Below are 12,637 nucleotides of genomic sequence, written 5' to 3'. Positions count from 1 at the left end.
AGAACTGTATTCCATCTCCAGTCTAACCTAAATCTCCCAGCTGCAGGTCACCCCTCTTGTAGGACATCCGATGTGACTCCAGAGACCTTTTCTGGCTGGAGCCAGTTTGTGATCGGGCCTAGATCGGAACCCAGCCGCCCCTCAAGTACGTGGGTGGGTGCGCTCCCCAAAACCCGAAGTTCCACCGTGGAAGGTGGGAAAACGAGGGCCAAAGCGGGACTTGACCAATGCTCTCTGCCCACCCAGTACCTGCCGTCACCTCTTAGGTGCCCAAATGATGCCCTACAGCCTAAGGCCTAAGATGCCTTGTTTGCCATTGCCATCCTATCTTCAGATTTATGAAGCAGCCCAGGACGTGGTCACCAGAGGGAAGTTTCAGTTCTCCTTGCTGTATCTTGCAGAGAATTTCCTCGAGGTTCTACGGGTGTCTGTAGAAGCCAGAAACGCAAGGTGCCCAGACACTGGGCTTCGAACCCAAGAGGTAGGGCGGATACCTAGGTGCAGACTAACTGGCTGCACTCTGATACACCCACACCACCGGGCTGGATGGGGACACCCACTGGCCAGAGCTCTGGAGACCAAAGGCGCACCCCTCTAGCCCAGCGCCCCCGCGGGCTCACCAGAGTACTGCATTCTAAGGTGAATCCGAGCCGCTATTGACACAACTGTGGGGGCCCCAGGTTAAGCCCTGAGCGACCTAATGGAGAAGTTGCCCTGGTGTGAAAGACCCCGTGCAGCCAGCTTTTCACGGATGCGCTCCTCTAGAAGGCAAGCCTGGCCTAAGGCGCACCTGAAAGCACCCCCTTCCCATGGTGCTTACCTCTCCAGGAAGAAAGCAGCGTTCCCCTTTTAGATAATCGCACTGAGGAGTTAAAGACAATCCACGCTCAACTGTTCACATTTTCAGTAGCCTTTCTGGGGCTGAATTAGCTGAAAAGCAAGGAATTTCAGGCACCTGTGAGCTCAGGCACTTATCTATTGGCACTTAGTCTTAAACTCAGCGCGAAAGACGAGCGCGTTGCTGATGCACGCTCTGAGCCACGTGCGTGCGGCCCATTAGAAACGAGCTCTCTCGTCAGTCAGATCTGGAAAAGTTTTGGTTTGCAGACTTCCAACCTTTTTGATTTTATGTTAATCACATGATTCTCCTAAGACTGTGACATAAAGTCCAAACGAGTTAGATTTTTGTATATTAATAGAAAAACATCTGTAAGGATGCGTATGCTTACCCCGGGGTGTGTGGGATAGGGGCCTTGGAAGGAGAGAAGATGAATTTTAGAACTTTACTGACTTTGAATTTTGTATTTTTCCAGTTATAGTAACTTTCATAATTTAGGAAGCTAATAAAACACTTTTAAAGAAATATAGAAATTAGAAAATCTGTAAGATCTCTACAGAAAGTATAAATCATAAACAAACAAAACCTGTCTTTCGTTTTGTGTCAAAATAATTAATCACAAGTCCATGTACCTTGGTTTAAATAAGGATATCTTTAGGTGGCTGTTCTTTAATTGATGGAACAAGATTGACATCTGAAGATTTTTCTGTCTTCAAATTGGTATATTGTTTCTATGCATATATGTCTTTCCTTTAAAAGCACTCCAAATAGCCACAGACATACTTTCAGACTGCCAGCCAAGGAGTTTTTAGTCAAATCACTGCTACAATGTCAGTTGGCAACCAATAAGAAAGTTAAGATTATGTCCTATGCAGCTGCCAAAAGACGCCCAAGCCCTGAAATTTAAATAAACAATAAGGGCATTCTCTCCATCATGCTATTAATTAATGCAGCTGGTCATGTACCTATAACAGTTTTACTGTCATTGAGGGCTAAATTCCACAACTACTTGACTGTAGTATTTACTCTTGGGTTGGGACCTGGGTCCTTCATCATTACGTAAAGTTTTATTATTCATATGTTTAACAAATATGTGTTGACTGCCTACTAGGTTCACAGCACACTGCTAGGCAGTGGAGTGGTCAACATGGCAGAAACACTTCCCTCTTGGAGCTCACAGTCTAGCTGGAGAAAGAAGGGGCTTAACAATTAAATGCACTATCAGTTACATAATTACAGTTGTGCTAAGAGCGAAAGAGAGTACAAAGTGACGGGATCATTTGTCTGGGGAGTCCAAGGGGAGGAAGTGACATCTGAGTTGAGCTGAAGGGTGGGCAGGATTTATTCAGAGGAAAGTGGAACAGAGTTTCTGGCTGGTTCAGGGTACAAAGGGAAATGAGGCTGAGGGGGAAGTCGAAGAGATAAGCAAAGGCTAGATCATGCCGGTTCTCTATTACCATCTTCAATAAGTTCACAGACTACAATGTGAAGAATGAATAGGAAGAGGGGGCAGTGGGGTGAAGGGACAGTTTAGAAGACCGTTGCTATAAGTGAAAGGGGTTGTTTAAGCAGTAGAGCAAATGGAGAGAAGTAAACACCAGTAAGACTTGGTGACTGTTTAGATAGGAAAGAATCAAGGAAAACTCCCAGGTTTCTGCTACTTCAACCAGATAGATGGTGGTACAATTTTCTGAGTTGGGGAACCCTCAGGGAGGAGGGTTGAGAAAACCTTCCCAAAGTTTACATTTGGTCAAAGTGAGTTTGAGGTGCCTGTGAGATGTCCAAGTGGAGATGTTCGGTTGGTTGTAGGGTCTAGTGCTCTTAGGAGAGGCTGGAGTTAGAATGGCTGGTGTAGAGGTGGAAATAAAACCAGGCTGTCTCCTCGGAGAATATAGAGTTCAACCAGAAGAAGGCCTAGGACTGGACCTTAGAAACATTTGTCTAAAGGCTGGACAGAAGTAAAGTATCTGGCAGAGTGGGTAGAGGAGCAACCAGAGAGACAGAAAGAAAACTAGGAGCTTGGGAAGGTGGGGTCACAGAGCCCAGAACAGAACATGTTATAAGAAGGATGCAGTAGTTAACAACATTCAAAAATGGCTGAGAGGCACAAGGGAAATGACTGAATAACTTGCACTGGACTGAGTGACCTTGGTGCCATTAGGACTTTTCTAGAGTACTGTCTGGCGGAGTGAAGGAGTGGGAGAGAGACTAGAGAGCACTGAGGAGTGAGTGAGAAGTGAAGAAATGAAGAAAGGCACAGAGTATAAGCAACTCTTAAAAGGTTTGACTGTGAAGGGTCCGAGAGATAAATAACTGGAGAGGAATGTTATTTTAGTTTATATATTTTCATTATTTTTTTAGGATGGAATAATTTGAGTGTGTGTAAGTGCAGATGGGGAGGATCCTACAGAGAAGAAAAAGATAAAGGTACAGCAAAAAGAGGACAATGGACAATAAAAGTTCCTGTGACCATGGGAAGGAATGGAACCAGAGTATGGGTGCAAAGGCTAACCTCATGCAGTAGGTCACCTCTCTATTATAACAAGAGGATGGAGTTTGGAGGACAACTAAGCCAGTCAGATTTGGTGTGGAATACTGAATCCTTTCTCTTACTCTGGGGAAAGACTGGGGGTGGTAAGGAGAAATGAGAGATTTGAAGAGAGTGGAGATTTGACACATCATTGCAAAAAATGGGAGGGTTAAGATGACCAGAGAACATGCCAATAGCAAGGCAGCATGGCAGTCCACTTGAAGTGGGTGACTTGAACTTGTAAAGTGCCCTTTGGCCCTCCTATGTGGTTTCCTTCAGCAGAGCTCAGCTGTCTGCTCTGGTGCAGGCTCAGGTGAGGGAATTGCAATGGCAGCGGAGAAAACTGGGAACTTTTCAAAAGTGAGGTTGACATGATGTATGATCAGAGAAAAAAGACAGAAGTCAATGAGCTGGAGGGATCAACAAGGCTAAGGCTGAGTCACACTGGAAGAACAGGGAATTGGATCAGAGATCTGGTTGCTAAGTTAGTGGTTCAGGAGGCGGAGAAGTTTAGGTCCATGACAAAGCCAAGATGTGTTGGGGAAGGGTAGAGGAGAAAGTCACTGGGGAATATGAGGTCAAGGGATTGAGAGGCAGGATACTAGATGGATCATCTGTGTGAACAGTGAAGCTATCCAGGATGTTGGCAGGAATTTTGGTCATGGTGTGAAGACCACAGAACTGGGAGCTAAAGTTGTAAGAGAGTAAGGAAGAGAGAGTGACCCAGAGGTGAGAAGATGGGAACAACTATGGCTAGGTGGCAGCCTCTTCAAAGGAAAAAGGGTGTTTGCAAAAGGCAGAGGAGAATGATTAGAGAGAGAGAACTCATTTCACCTCTGGGCCCTGGGGTACACAGAAGTAAAAGAGCGAGAGACTCATCTCCTACTGCTGCAGGGGAAGCAAAGGAGGTGGGAATTTCATTCTAAGCTGACCTTAAGGATAAATGGGTAGACTAATGCATGGGTCCATGAACTACCCTTTGATTCTGTTTGGTTGTTGAAATCTGCAATCCTAGAGGCTCACAGAAAAAGATTTTGAAGGGAGGGGAGAGGAGAGAGAAGGAGGTCAGGTGCCAGGAAGAGCACAGTATTGTGGGACAATGGCAGGACAGAAGATCTTTTAGGGAAAGACAGTGGAAATAAAAACGAATAACGGTGATTTTGCCCCAGGTGTCTCTTTATGAAGGCTGACAGTAGTTCTGCAAACCAGGGCCATACACCCCCTCACACTCTCCTTCTCCCAGAGATTTCCATCAGGGAAAGACACATGGAAACCTCCCCACCTAATCCTCTCTTCTCCACTGAGGGCTTTGTTGTCACCAAATGAGCCCCTGTGGGACCCTGGTGGTGAATCAGAAATCCCAGGCTTATCTCATCTCTGCTACTCATTCTCTTTCTTCCTCAGACAGGTTCCTGACCTCTCCTGTCTCAGTTTCATTGTCTGTAAAATGAGGATGCTAAAATATACACACCCCTCAGGGCAATTATAAGGAATGGAGAAGATAACTTAAGTAAAAGCACTTCCTAAACTGTAAAGTGCTATAGGAATGTGAGTGATTTCCCTTGTTCAGAACCCTACCATACACACCCACATCTCTCCCAGAAGCCCTTCCAAAAAGATTCTGAGTTTCTGCTCCAGAGGAAGCCGTAATCTTGCCCCAGAAACAGGACAAACACACCCAAAACAATTAGGGAGAAATGCACAGCTGTGTCTGATTAAGTGCTAAATTGTAAGGTGCAGAAAAGAAGAGCTCTGAGATCAGAAAAGAGAACAATTAGCCAGAGTTGGGAAAGTCTGGGAAGCTTCCCGGAGAAGGTGAGATGGAAGGTGCCCAGACCACTCACTCATCCTAAGCAGAATATTTGCAAAAATGCCCATTCCTTTGTGGCTGCAAAGACAGTCGATCTGACAGTCTGACATGGGTCTACAAAAAGTTTCTAGGTCACAGATTTCTCTCTTGGCACCTCTGCTTGTCAGCCTGTTGTCACTCCTATAGCCCTGCCTCTTCTCAGTCTCTTTAGATGGCTGGGCAGCCTAGGCTACACACTAAATTCTACATGCTTTGCCCTGGGCCTCTCATGTTTGGGTCTCTTCTTTGTCCCCCATTTTCCTGTTGAAGAAATAGAGGTTAATCTTTAGCAAGTTTCCTGTGCCTCTTTGGTGCCAGCACACACCTGACATTTTTGCCTAGTCAGGCTGCAGGCTTTTGAGCAAGCAATCCTGGATGCTCTTCCTTCTGCTATTTGCCTCACAGCACCTGGCCAGCCTAGGGCACCTGCACGTCCATCTGCAAAGCCCTGAACCAGCTCCCACACCTGTCTCCTTTGCTTTTTATTGCCTCTGCCTCATCATCCAGGAGTACCCACCAACCCACTATTCATATACAGGCCCTAGGGAGCTACTGCACCAAAGCCTGAGACCTGCAAGCCCAGAACTGGCATCTACATCCTTGGTTGTATTGAAGCCAAGTCCTGCAACCCTTTGAACATGGTTCAGAATGAAGGTCTTCTTGCCCAGTGGCTAGCCCCATAGTGTGGTTAATGTTTCAGCCCTGTTGCTCTCTACTCCCTTCACCATAGGCCTGGAAAAGTTCCCAGCATGCCATAGGGCCAAGCGCACAGGGGTAGCATCAGCAGCACAAACCCCCAAATCTCATATATGCTATGGACTTAGATTGCTCCAAAATAGCAGTGTTTTGCCAGTTTGTTAATCAGTCCCAGGTGGGGGCATGAAAACAATAGCCACCTCTGTCAATGGCTAAAATATTAATTACTAATGGAAAGTGTGGAAACCTGGCACTGAAATTATTTGAATTCCAGTCTAAATTCCTTGGAACTTGCAAATGAGAAAAAGAAGGCCCCAAAAGTAGCTTTCTGGGGGCCAAACACCTGATACTAGAGATAATATCTTGAATGTTGAACAATTAAGTTACAGGTTAAAAATTAACTGGCTCCTAAAGCAAACCCTTTCCCCCAAGATTACTTTGACTTTGCAACAGCAGAAAAACATAAAACCTTATTATCAGATGACAATACTAGAAAATGATATCATGATTCCCAGGGGATTTGCTCTATATCCCGCAGAGTCCTAATGATGGAAGAATTCAAGATTCCCAGCTTAGTAAAGTCCAGCTTATATATGACCTTGTGGTTGCATATAAGGTCAGCAATTTAAAGGGGGCATAAATAGTCATCTCTATTAGGGTCATCATATTGTTTTGGGAATGGAACTTTCATTAAGGGGAAATGTAAAATCATGCTTCAAATTATTATCAAACTGCAAAAATTACATTTAAGAGGAGAGGCCCATAATTGCAGCATCAAGCATGAGACAGTGCCATTAATATGATTATCAGGGCATAAGCCTATTAGAGAACTTAATGCTTCTTTGCTGGCATCATCCTTTGTAAAGCTTCCCTGAGTCTGGAAACCATCTCAGTTGTAAACACAAGTGTTACAAAACAGTGATTTCCAAAGGGCATAACAAAGATCTGCTGGCCTTTACCAAAGGTCAAAGCTGCCTGGCTAAGGAGAACAGAACAGTTTTGAAAAATGAAGCCTTGTCTGCCAACTTTGTTTGGCTCTTATTGAGAAAGAAAGTACCTCTAGCTCCAAGTCTTCTTTAGCCCTGCAGCAATATAGTCATGGTTATAACTGTGAGGCCTAATGGTCACCTGGAGATATGCATATGCCATTTCAGGTGGACACAGGGGCCTAGGTTTTGGCTAATACTGGTGAAAAATCATGCATGATAAAAAAAAGTCCATGTTCAAATCTCACTCTGAGAACAAGCCCTATGTGTCCTCATGGGTATAGTAAAACACTTATCTCAAAGAGTTCCAAGGAAGGGGAATTGAGATCATTTATGATCGAGTGTCTGTACATACTTGGTGATTAATAAATGTTTGTTTCTCCCTTGGCTTTGGCAGTGGGACAAAGTCCTCACTGGGATGAAGTACATGTGGTATCTTGGCATAGAATCATGGGGATTATTAGCATCTGTCCTATTCTGTCCTCATTCCAAAGAGTTCAGACATCACCAACATCATGGTAATATAGAATGGAAAGATCAATTGGCTGTCCCTATGAGGAGCCACTTGCTTGGTCTTTAGGACCCAGTGACTTAGGACACTCACTTGGCAAGTTGTCTCACAGCAAAACCAACACCAGGGAGGGCAGGACTTCCTTATTAAACATGACAGTCAAAAAAATCAGAGAGCAATGGACCCAGGATTTCACGTAACAACATGGCTGAATCTCAAAATGTGCTGAGTGAAAGAAGTCATACACAAAAGAATATACGTGAAGTTCAAGAACACATTAAAGCTAGTTTATGGTAATACAAATCAGATCATTAGTTGTCATGGGGATTATGAGAGAATTAACTGGAAAGAGGTATGAGGGAACTTTCTGAGATGAGAGAAATGTTCCATCTGTTAACTGGAATGATGGTTAAAAGAGAGCATACCATTGTCAAAACATCACCCTGTATACTTTAGATTTGTGTATTTTATGATTATAAATTAGATCGCAGCTAGCAAAAAAAAAAATAAATATAGGGAAGCAACAGTTTTTAGACAGAGGGTAGTACTGGCAAGTGGTAGAAAGAAGCAGATCCCCACCATCATTTCCACTACTATGCTGAGCAATTTCTCCAACACCAGATTCTGGGGCAGCTATGAACTGACATTTCAAAATAAATTACAGATAGGAGAGGATGCATTTTTCTAAAAATGAATTCCAATTCTGGGCCAAACATTAGGTTCAAGCCCTTGTTCCTCTACAACTTGAACATCTTTTCATCACCATTCCTTCTTTTTCATCTAAAGCCCTCCTGTGACATGGTTTTCCAGAGTCAGCATCCTTTAGGAGTCACTCTCCCTCCACTTCCAGCTGTATATATGCATTATTGCACGACATTAACTCTATAAACTTCATGCTGATGTGCTAGTAAGCAGAGTTTAATTGATCGACCAAAGTCAAACTAATGATCCTCAAAAGTCAGAATAAAAGAGAGTTTGGGTGACCAACAAACCTTCCAGAAGAAAGAATTCTACCAATCAAATATTTCAAAAAGCACAGACCCCCAAAGGGTAGGAAAATGAAATGGGCAATTGGAACTAGAACAAAAATCACAGATTGTGGACCTAATTCTATCATTAAGTACTTGTGTGACAAATCCCTTCTGTGCTGTCAAAGGGGATTTATTGCAGATGACAAAAATATCATAAGCAGGTTGGGCTCTGCTTCTATTTGATTTCTCTGCTATTCTCTTTGTTCCATCTTCTTCCTACCTCTGTTTCTTTCCATAGCTATTTCAGGCATCTCATTCAGGGCCGATATTGACAGAAAAAGGATGTTTACCCCCTTGTCTCTTTTTATGATCCAGGAAAACTTTCCTACATTCCCTACCAGATTTCTCTTCTCTTCTCATTGGCTAAGATGGAGTCACATGACCCTTCCTAAACCAATCACTGGCTAAATGAATGGGACCATCCGATCAGCTTAGGCCAATTATGGTTTACTCCTGAGTCATGACATGAACCCCCAAACACAGCCAGTGCAGTACCAACCAGGATAAAGAGGGAGTTGCAGGTAGAGGTTCCCTGACTTTGAGACAGGGGCTTGCATATAAGAATTTTACTGAGGAGTACTCTCAGCATTAACACCTGAGGGAAGTAAAATAAGCAGGAATGGGCAGAGAAGAGTTGAACTGCATTATAATCACAATAAAGGGCTTAGCTGATCTTTCAGGAAGCTCAGGTGCTAGGATGGCTCAGATTGTCCTAAATTGGTGTGAGCTGAGCCTTTTTACTCTTGCATCAACCAGACATTAGATATGAGTTGCCCTAGGGAAGGGAGTATGACCATTGGCAAGATGGCTATTTTTAGCAGAGAAAGTCTCAGAGAAGGACTCAGCTCACAATTGCTGCTGTCAACATTCCCAGTAGATAGAGAAGTGATTGGTTCAATCTTGGAAGGGGGATTTGGGTGGCATGACATGTCTTGCACTATAGAGGGGGTGAATACTGCATAGGCAATCCCTAGGTCAATTCAGGTATGGTAGAAACCAACTTGGAGCCCACACTTATGTCCAGAGAACATGTGTTGCCCTTTACCAGAACTATCTCTGGAACCCAATAATCTCACTACCCTTCTACTTCCTTAGGAAGAAGTGACTGGAGAGTCTCCCAAGTGTCAGCTACTATCCTTGTTTTTAAGAGTGGGACAACTGGAAGATAGTTGTGTGTACTGAGTTTGGGTGGAACCCAAGCCCTCAGACTTAAGGAGCATGATGCCTACAAGAATGAAAATCCACAGGATTAGTCTTGAACAAGCTGGGCGCCTGCTAAACCCTGGCATCTGCTGAACTTCCCAAATTATACACATTAAGCTGTTCCGTTCCATATTTCCATGGTGTGCTTCCTGCCAAGCTCCCTAGCATAGTCTACACAATAGGAAATCAAAACGAGCAGTTAGTGCAATTATGGATACGACAGGTCAAACAAATAAGCCTTTATCTAGGACTTAAACAGACATAGTCAACAAGGGTCTAATCCGAAATTGAGATTTGGACAAAGAAAAGCTTTATAAAACAAAAGCGTGGGAGTGGGGAAGTAGAGATATTTGCATGATTTTTTTGCTCCCACTCACTGAAAATACTCAAACAACATTATATCCTCTCCATGCTGCTCCATCTCCCCACCCCCAGCCTCTTGAACATTCTCTAGTTCTGTTACTAATGGGACTGTAGGGTCAACTCACAGGAAGTGTTGTTAGGGTATGAAAATAGTCATCATTGAAGGAGCTAGGGAATATACTTTGTTCAGTGTCAGATATCTAGTTAAATACCCGAGAATTAAAGCCAAACTTATAAATGTCTTTTGTATATTCAAGAAGTACAGAGACTACGTGTTACAGAAACCCCAAGCATTTTAGCTAAGTGAGAAATTCTAGGTAGAGTGAGATACTTGATTCTGATATTTCCACTATGATAGTAGAGCGCCAGATGTGGTAGAACTTTATTACATTTTTTTAAACAAGAACAACTGTTTACAAGAGTTTGGTCACTCCTCATTCTAGCAATAGAGACCTCAAGTCTTATGGATACTCATCGTTCTGCAGAAAGGTAAATGCATAACGGTTGTTTGTTTTTTTAAATCCTTTGTCCCCTCTCTGGACTGATAAAGCCAGCCCTTCCTCATATAGGTCCATAATCTTCTTGGCAATTCTGAAGTCCATAAAACTCTGAAAAATGAAAGCTTTTTTAAGGTGGCACTAAAACTAACTTGGCAGCAAAATCTGACTGGAACCTGAGAGAGTAGTTATAGTTTTTACATATCCCATGTTTCATTACAAACATATTAATGTGATCATGGGTGCTGCTCAGGCACATTAATATATGTGAACGAAGACACAGACTTTGGGGAATTATCAGCATATAGATGGTAACTGAAGTCATGGGAATAGTCAAAATGGTCTAGGGAATGGAAAGAGACTGAGGGACTAGGGCCTAGGATGGAGCCCAAGGACCAAAATTAGTGGATGGAACTGAAGGAAGCAAAAGGAAGCAGGAAGAAGTGAGAGAGGAAGGAGGAAAACAAGGTGTGGAGATGCAGCAGCCCAAAGAAGAGAACATTTTAGCACAGAGGAGTGGTTATTGGTATTGACTTCACGGTAGTCAGTGATGGACCAGAAGGCAACTAAGATTAGCTGTCTCAGAAGTCTTGTCTCCTAGAGGGCTGAGAACATATCTTAAACCTACTTTATCTTTTTAAAAGCACTGAGCTGTGCTTTGTTCATTGTAGGTGCCCAGGAAAGACTTGTTAATTAATTGAATATGTCAATTAAAGCCGTAGATCAGAAAGGCAAACCTGCTTTTGAAGGGCCTCATTTGGGATGAAAGCTAGAGAAGACAACAGAAAGAGCACAAAGTCACGTAAATGACTAAGAAGTGAGCCGAATTTGCTCACTGGCATTAACAGTTGTAATGGAGAACATTTCACTCCTGACAACATAGAAGAGTGGTAGATCTGGGTAATGAGAAACAGTAAAACTGGTAGGTCTTTGAAGTGAAAAGGGTAAGATCTACGGTAGAGAGAGGAAGTAGATTAATTAAATAAACATTTTTTTTAAAAACTATAGCTCAGGTCAATTTATAGAACCTTAGAAATAATCAAATTAACTAACACTTCACAAATAATAAACACTCAGGGAGTCTCAGAGACTCTCATAAGGTAGAAACTAGTTACTGGCAAAGCCTGGACTCAAACTGAGGTCTCAGGCCCCAACCCAATGCTATTCCATTATAAATATAAAATCTCACTGATGGGCCCCTTTCCCCAATTCCCTCTACAATTTTATCAGTATAATCGTTAAAATGAACATCTGGGCAGCTGTGATCATCTGCATAAAATCACAGGCACCGGGGCCATAAGACTCTCAATGGCAACAGGTACTACATGGAATCAAAGGTCACAGACGGTTTCCTCATCTACATCCTCTGGAAACCCCTGTGAGGAAAGAGCCAAGCATAGCTTCAGAGATTCACCATGGAAAATCATTTTTTAAATGTATTGGGGTGGAAAGAATATATTCTCTTTTCCAAATGGTATTTATTATTTTTATAATCAGAAAACATTCATTTAAATTTTTTTCTAATCACAGAGTAGGCAGTTGCAGAGGAAGAGTTAAAGTGAACCAGGCTCTTTGCCAGTGTGACCAACAACCACTTAGAATCAGGTCGTGCCAGATGAAAACCAGGCAAGGCTGAAGGCAAACAAATCAATTCCCTTCCATTCTTATCCTTTTTTGGTTTGGTTTGTAGGCCACTTGTTTGGTATATAGGTGTACTTCTAGGTAAGACAGTAGCTTGCATGGGGAAGACAATGAATGCATTTTTCTTGACATGGTAAGATGGGAGATCAGTTAAATGAGGGAAAAGGAGAGAAAATGGACACTGGAGAATGGATGAAGTCATTTGTCTTTGGGGGAACCATTTTCCCCAGAAAGGGGAAGTTTTAACCTCTACAGCTTGGAAGACAACATTCCAAAAGAATAAATGAATATCCCAAGGATTTGAGAATTTGGTTTGGAAAACTGTGCTATGTTGAAAGGTCCAGCTGTCCCTGCAAGGGAAACAGTTGTTTTCTGCCTTAGAGGTTCTTGGCCAGTAGTGTAGGATTGCCCACAGATGTTTCTGCTAGCAGTTTTTACTATGGCTCATGCATCCAGTTTTCAGCCAAAGGAATACAATCCCTTATATTCACC

The sequence above is a fragment of the Rousettus aegyptiacus genome, unplaced genomic scaffold (assembly GCF_014176215.1).
Source record: "Rousettus aegyptiacus isolate mRouAeg1 unplaced genomic scaffold, mRouAeg1.p scaffold_m13_p_7, whole genome shotgun sequence".
Taxonomy (NCBI): Eukaryota; Metazoa; Chordata; class Mammalia; order Chiroptera; family Pteropodidae; genus Rousettus; species Rousettus aegyptiacus.
The sequence above is the reverse complement of the archived record's forward strand: the minus strand, read 5'-3'. Positions refer to the sequence as shown.